An 8,748-nucleotide genomic window follows, 5' to 3' on the forward strand; every position below is an offset into this window, starting at 1 on the left:
AAAAATTGAAGAATGTCCTGAAAAAGTCATAAAAATTGAAAAAAAGTCTTGAAAAAAAAAAATCTTAAAAATTGAAAAAATGTCCTGAAAAAAGTCATAAAAATTGAAATCATGTCCTGAAAAAAATCATAAAAATTAAAAAGAATGTCCTGAAAAAGTCATAAAAATTGAAAAAAAGTCCTGAAAAAAAAATCTTAAAAATCGAAAGAAGTCCTGAAAAAAATCCAAAAAAATTGAAATAATGTCCTGAAATAATCCAAAAAAATCAAATAATGTCCTGAAAAAAGTCATAAAAATTGAAAAAAAGTCCTGAAAAAATGAACAAAACATTTATAAAACATTAAAACTCACAAAAACATGCATTTTGCAATAAAGTATTCCCTTTATGCATCGACAGATCACTGAGCATTCATCCAACGACACTCGCAATCCAACATCGTGCTTTAATTTAATCATGCATAAATAGATGAACCTTTTCAATCAAATCAAATATTCAACCTGATCCAAATTGTCTTATCAATCGAATATCAGCATCAAAATTCATTTGTCCTTGTCACATTATCATGGGTCTTATATAGGGTGTGGTATACTCGAAACCAGACTATGTCCTGTCTTAGACGGGGTACCGCATTTCCTGAAACTAGACAGCATGATCATCCTATCAGCACATTCAACTTTTGACAATGAAGATCAAGATGTTTGTTTGATTTGTTGGAATTTGCACATCTTATCTTTTTAATTGATTTATCTTTGGCTTCGATCATGTTCCTATGTTGCTCGATGATGTCACCGAGTGATTTAGAGTGACCGGGATGGTTCATGATCCTTTTCTTTTTGATTGTGATTGTCGTTTGTCTGTGATGTGTCTGTCTTTTGCAAAAAGGGTTGCATTTCAGCTCTGGCCTTCAATGCCATGATGCTACACATCCATTTTGCTACATAAAAACAAAGGTTCTCACCTACAAAGTGCATTACTGAAAGCAAGTTTTTCCTTCATCTCTAACTGTCCTCTGTCTAATTTCTGCTTACTAACATTTCTTCCGTCAATCTTGGCAGTCTATTTGATCCTATCGTTTTCTATCATTCTTATCGATCAATTGGCCTCTTTTCTGCATGTTTCCGACCAATTCCTTGAGGGGGCATACATATGTCATTGTTATTGTCTGGGGCATTTTTGTTATTGTTCTTTGAAACAATGCTCAGAATCGCATTGTCTCAAAGAGGGGCAAAATGTAGGCACCTAAAAATGGTCAATGCTTGCGAAGTCATACTTTAACATTTGCGCATCGCCTCATTTTAGGTTTTTGCGTCGCATTAATATTTCTCCTATGTCACGCACTTGGTCTTTATCATTTGCAAACATTGAGTCATTCTTCTATATTCTTCAATCATCTCGTTCTCAAATTTGGTCTTGTCGACAACATTATCCAGTCATGATTTTGATCGGTTTTATCCTGTTGCATCAATGAGCATGCTTATTTGTCATCATTTTGGACATCGTCAATCCTAATTAGGGTTTTGTCCTCCTGTCAATCTTGCGATCGATTTGTCATCAATCATTTCTCTCTTATCATCAATCTTATCATTTTGGACATCGTCAATCCTAATTAGGGTTTTGTCCTCTTTTCAATCTTATCATCTGGCGATCGGTTTATCAATCTTGTTGTTTTGGCGATCGATTTGTCATCGGTCGTGGTCATTTCCAATCTTGTCATCTTGCAATTTATTTATCATCGATCCTCGTCCTCTTGTCAATCTTGTAATCTTGCGACCGATTTGTCATCGATCGTTGTCTGTCTCAATTATGTCAATTTGGATCAATTTGTCATTGTTCCTCGTCAATTGGTGCATTTATCAATCAAATCATTTTGTCGCATTGGTCATTTATCAATTCAAAATCATGACATTAATTATCTTCAATCACGACCTAATTGTCATTTTCGCATTTCTAATTCGTCTTCTAGGGTTTTATGATTTATTCATTTAACCTAATTTGTCATTTCTTCCTCTAGGATTACTAAATTATTTATTAATCCTAAGTCTTCTCATTACAATTAAATCTTTATTTAATTGGCTAATTATTCTTCCTCTTGTGAATTAATTAATAAATGACAAATTATTAATTAATTTACCTAATTTCCTAATTCCATATTTCCTATTTTTCCATCAATTTCAATTTTCTAATTTTCTAAATTTCTAATTTCTTTTCCCTCCTATTTCATCTCCTAATTCTATGGGAATGACATTTCAATTTGTCATGAAATTGTCATAATTGATAATCAATCAATTTTGACATGGAATGTGTCATAATTTGTCATCAATTTTCAATCAATCAAATTGTGCATGGAAAGTGCATAATTTGTCATATTGATTTGCAATTTCCATTTGAATTGCATCATGCCAATCTTGTCATTTATCCAATTCTTCTATAAATTGGATGTTTTTTTTCAATCAAATCCCTTCGAATCCCGAATCCCTAATCAAACTATCGAACTTATGCTTCTAGTACTCTTGAGCTTTTCATCAATCTTGCTTTCAATTGTATGTGCACTTGTAGGTGAGATCCACAAATCCATTGAAGAGGAAAGAACAACAATGGAGCCGCATGGAAGGAGCATTCAATTCTGCATTTGGTTTGCATAATCTTTCATTTTGAATGCTTTGTTTTCATGCCTCTATTGAGTGTGCTTAGGATTAGGTTTATTTGCAATGAGTGCTCTTATGATTGAGTTATCATGTCTAGTGTTTTGATCTACTTGTCTTTGATGATTCCTAATTCCGATGCTACAATAGGAACCATTATAAATTCAAATTTTAATACTAGAACCCAAAACATTAATACCAAAATAGAAGTTAAACCAATTAAGCATAAACAATAATCACAGAATAAAATCCATGCATATAACACCAAGATTTGTACGTGGAAAACCTGGTAAAGGGAAAAACTACAGTGGGAAGCCTACCCACAGTCAGATAATACTTCTGCAATAAGTATGTAAATTATAATTGAGGGTCCTGCACTTGCAGGAAGGCCAACAACCTAGAGCGCATTTCTCATCACAAAAAGAGACTCATTGACTACATATAAATCCAGACTACAATCCGGTGAAGTGTTGAACTGCAAAAGATAACATCTCTTATGCCTGAGTACAGTTCCAGTTAAGCTCAATACTAGAGGACTAAATCCTCTTACATAAACCCAATTCGATCTCCAATGATCAACCAACTCCTCTGCCTGAATGATATTACATTATTCACACATTACATTCCCTAACCATGACTTCTAACAATAACCATGATGATCTATAATGAGATCTTACATCTACTTATACAAACCCTCGACCCTAAACAATCAGGTTGGCCACTAGATAATAAACCATATCATACTGAGGCCAAACAAATAATATCCAACACATAAGACATCCTAGAAATACATCAATAAGTCCTATCCACACATTTCAATAAAGCCGATCCATAACCTAGATCAACCGAGACCAAGAATAGGTCCATACGCCACAACAATGATTTCAATCACCGAGTCTCAAACATGGTCACCAACAACATTTTGAAAATTCATCAGAAGATGCACCAACACCACTTATGCAATTCATCAAAGATTTCTATCAAAATCTCTGCTGGTGAAACCCTCGCCAGAACCATAAACCAATCTTCTCAGCAAGCAAAATAGAATCCAATCTCTAGACCAAAACCAACTAACCAAATATGAGTATAAGTATCATGGACAAGCCAATTCCATCACCAGACTATACTGAAGTCTACCAGATTATGCCGGATCCAAGTTAACCAAAAACCACTTAACCTATCGGGACTAGAAGGGTGCCGATAAAGCATCCAAACAACTACTGTTGGTATCAATGATAAAACATGAATGCAACACATAATCAATTCCACCAAATGGCCAACAATCTCCCCCTTTGGCATTGATGGCAACACTAGATGTGAAAAACATCTAAGTACCAAGAAATGCTAATTAAGTCTCCCCCTGTGGAATATAGCCAACATATTCCCACATATAGCTCTGAAAATCAATATCTCTCCCCCTTTCTTTTTCTTTTTTCACATCAATATCACTCTCCCTTTGACATCAATGCCATACATATGACAAAAATATCAAAGCAAAAACATAAGCCTCTGAATCACAAAGCTGACTACTCCCTCTGAGCAGTAGCATCCCACATCATTGCCAGAATGAATAGCATCTCTGATAATGCATGCTAGACTGATGCCAAACTGGATCAATCAAGTCTCTACCAGAGGGGCAGTAAATCCCAATCTGTCTCTCAAGTACTCAAATGATTCCTTGGACAAAGGTTTAGTGAAAATATCTACAATCTGCTCTTTAATATTCACATAAACTAGTCTAACTTCATTTGCTTCTACCTTCTCCTTCATAAATTTATACTTGATAGACACGTTCTTTGTTTTAGAATGAAATACCAGATTCCTTGACATATCAATAGCAGCAGAGTTATCACAGTGAATAACTATCAGTGCATGACAGTGCACCTTTATATCCTTCAATATTTGCTTCATCCATAAAACTTGTGTATAGTTAGCAACAGCAACAACATACTCAACTTCATAGTAGATAAAGAAGTACATGACTATTTCTTGTTGATCCATGAAACCAACTTCTTTCCAAGAAAGAAAGCTCTACCAGAAGTACTTTTCCGGTCATCAACATCTCTAGCCCAATCAACATCTGTATATGCACATAAAGTAAAGTTATCATCCTTAGGGTACCACAAACCATATTATGATGTACCTTGCAAGTATCTAAAAATCCTTTTCACCGCCATCTCATGATTTTCTCTTGGATCACTTTGAAATCTTGAAACAATACACACATCATTCATAATGTCAGGCCTAGTCCGAGTCAAATAAAGCAGACCTCTAATCATAGATTTGTATCTTGTAGGATTTATCGGTGTAGAAACATCTTTTCTTGTCAATTTCTCACCGGTAACCATAGGAGTACTTACTGGTTTGGAATCTCCCATACCAAATTTCTTCAACAATTCCTTAGCATATATAGTTTGATAGATAAAAATACCTTTGTCAGTTTGAGTAATTTGAAAACCTAAGAAAAATTTCATCTCACCAATCATAGACATCTCAAATTCTTTCACCATATTCTTAGAAAATTCTATGCATAACTTATCTCCACCTCCAAAAATAATGTCATCAACAAATACTTCAATAATTAGCATATCATCATTAGTGATTTTATAATATAAAATATTGTCTGCACTGCCCTTAGTAAAACCAAGCTTCAAAATATATTTATCCAACCTTGCATACCAAGCTCTAGGTGCTTGTTTCAATCCATATAAAGTTTTTCTTAGCCTACAAACCATATCTGTATCATCTGATAGTGAAAAACAAGCAGGTTTCTCAATATAAACTTCCTCATCAAGATCCCCATTAAAAAATGCACATTTAACATCCATCTGATAAACCTTGTAGTTTTTATAAGTAGCATAGGCAAGAAATAATCTTACAGCTTCAATCCTAGCTACAGGTGCAAAAGTCTCTCCATAGTCAATTCCTTCCTTATGAGAATATCCTTTACAAACCAATCTAGCCCAATTCCTTGTAACTTGACCATCCTCATTCAATTTATTCCTAAAAAACCTATTTAGTTCCAATAACATTTTTATTTTTAGGCCAAGGAACTAAGGTCCATGTGTTATTTTTCTCAATCTAATCTAATTCTTCTTCCATAGCCTTCAACCAATATTCATCTTTACATGCCTCAATTACTGATACAAGTTCAACTTGTGAAATTAAGCATACCTCATTAGTTGCCAATCTTCTTCTTGTCATCACTCCATTGCTCTTATCCCCAATGATTTGATCTTCTAAACAATTCAATCTCACATACCTAGGAGTCTTTTGACTTTCTGTTCCTCTTCCCTATTCTTCAGTTACTATAGAATTCTTTGATGTTTCTAGAGTAACTAGTTCAACTCTCTGTTCCAATAAAGGTGCTACCGGTTCAGATATAATTATTTCCACTGTCGGTTCCTTCTCACAAAATCTGATTTGACTTCTATTTAGCTCATCTACTTTGACATTAGCACTCTTTGCAATTCTCTTCAATTTCTTGATATAACATCTATATGCTTTGCTTTCATTAGAATAACCAAGAAATATGCTTTCATCACATCTAGGATCAAATTTCTCAATAATATCATCTCTCTTGATATAACATTTACTACCAAAATTTGTAAAATACTTAACTGTAGGTGTATTACCAAACCATAATTCATAAGGCGTCTTACCAATTTCTCCTTTGATATGTTCTCTATTGAATGTATAAACCGTTGTGCTCACTGCTTGTCTCCAATAGATATGAGGTAGACTAGCTTCCATCGTCATTATTCTAGCAACATCCAAGATAGTTATGTTCTTCCTTTCCACAACTCCATTCTATTGAGGTGTTCCGAGAGCAGAAAATAGTCTTCTTATACCATGCTTGTCACAAAAGTTATTAAACTTATCGGATGTGAATTCACCACCATGATTTGATCTCAAACATTTAATCTTCAATCCTGTCTCAGTTTCAACTTTAGCCTAAAATATTTTAAACTTTTCAAATACTTCAGATTTTTCTCTCAGAAAAGTAACCCACATCATTCTAGAATAATCATCAATAATTAGCATGAAATATGTATCACCATGAAAACTTTTGACTCTAGCAAGGCCACACAAATCAGTATGAATAAGATCAAGAACATCATTTGATTTATCTTGTATACTCCTAAAAGAGATTCTGACCTGTTTACCCATTTGACATTCTTTACATACTAGATTATAGAGATTGATAATCTTAGGTATATCCCTAACTGCCTTAGTTGAATTGATCTTCACAATGCAATCAAAATTCACATGACACAACCTTTTATGCCATAGCCAACTCTCATCAATATGTGTAATCAAACATGTCTTCTCACCAGAGTTCAAATGAAATATATTACCTTTTGTCTATGTACCGATTGCAATCTCCAAGCCAGATCTATTAATGATTTTGCATTTCCCATCCTTAAACTATAATTGAAATCCCTTGTCTACCAATTATCCTACACTCAAAATATTATTCCTCAAACCTTCAACATAATAAACATTGTCAGTACTGTTCTTACCATCCAATGATATAGTTCCTTTTCTTTTGATCATACATGTTTTGTTATCTCCTAATCTAACTATATCACCATCAAATTCTTGTAAGGACAAAAACTTCCTTTTGTTAGCATTTTTGATGATGTTGTTGTGATTGTCATTGATGGACACACACTTGCTTTGAGATCACTTTCTGTATGAATGAGTTATGCTCAACCGATATTATGTATTATATTCTTTAGACTATCGGTGTTTTGCAAAGAGTGTTTTACCAATCTCAAGTGGTATGAAGACCTAAAGCGGTTCGAGGATCCCAAAGTGATACGAAGAAACAAAGCGGTTGTTATCATTTTTTCCAGTCTTCATTTTGGCAAACCGGTAGTTGGTAAAATATGTGAACCGGTAATAGGTAAATGTATGAACTGGTATTACTTTGTGATGAGTTACCAACCGGTATTATTTTTGTGATGAGTTATCATCCACTGACACTTTGGTGGTGATTCTGTGACGTGTTACCAAATGTGTCCAGATGCACTGAACTTAGGAACTTGCAATGTAATCCTATTGGACCGACATGAAATCAGATTCCTTTATAAGGACATCATGTCTAGGGTTTTAATGGTTGTTAGTGTTTTGTGTGGTTGATGAGGTTTTGCATGTGCGATCATAGAATAAGATTAGGTCTGTGTGAAGAAATAGAGTGTGGAGTTTTTGAAGATTGAAGTAATGCTGAAATGCATTAACAATAAGCTATCAAGGATCTAACCAAGCATACTGTGCTAGTAATTAGATCACTCACCTATTGATTACTCACATCTTCGACAAGTTTGAAACCCTTAATCGGGTAGGCCTGACAAAGCCTTTGTAAATCCTCTAACAAGGTGGTTCACAACTATGGATCTAAAATCCTCTCGCAAGGTAGTCTTTAATCGGACTTATCTCCTAACAGAGATTGAGATTCCTAACAAGATCTGTTCTGGTAAAGAACATTGTATGACCTTAACCGGTTTGGTTACTATTCTGTAGATAGTTACTTGTGAGTTTCATCTCGCTATGGTTTTTCCCATTTGGGTTTCCACATCAAAATCTCTTGTGTTATGGTGATTGTGCTTCTGTGGGTGAATGCCTTATTTGTTGTTTGGTTTGCATTTGTGTTAACTGGTTTGTTAGTAAAACTGTTATACCAGTTTACTGCTAAACTATTTAAGTGTTTAAGTTTAGTATTTTTTGGTATACTAATTCACCCTCCCCTCTTAGTATTCATCAATTGGTATCAGAGCCAACCTTTCTATAAGTTTAACCACTTGGAAGGAGATATGGGGGAATACACTGTGAGGGAGCTTACTCATCATCTCACTCAGACTAAGAAAGCCTTTGATGAACTCAAAATCAAATATAAAACCTCTTTGGCAAAAAGAAGAGAGCATGCTGAGAAATTGATGGAGCTTACTGAAAACAGTTCTTCTGATGAAGCGAACATGGAAGCCCTAGTTGAAGAAGTAGAAAAATTGAATGAATCTAATACGAATTTGAGAAAAGAGTTGGAAGGATTGACCATTAGAATGTGTCAAGAGCTTGAGAATCGAAGGAAAATTGAAGATCTGG

This window comes from Cryptomeria japonica, chromosome 11, assembly GCF_030272615.1.
Source record: "Cryptomeria japonica chromosome 11, Sugi_1.0, whole genome shotgun sequence".
Lineage (NCBI taxonomy): Eukaryota > Viridiplantae > Streptophyta > Pinopsida > Cupressales > Cupressaceae > Cryptomeria > Cryptomeria japonica.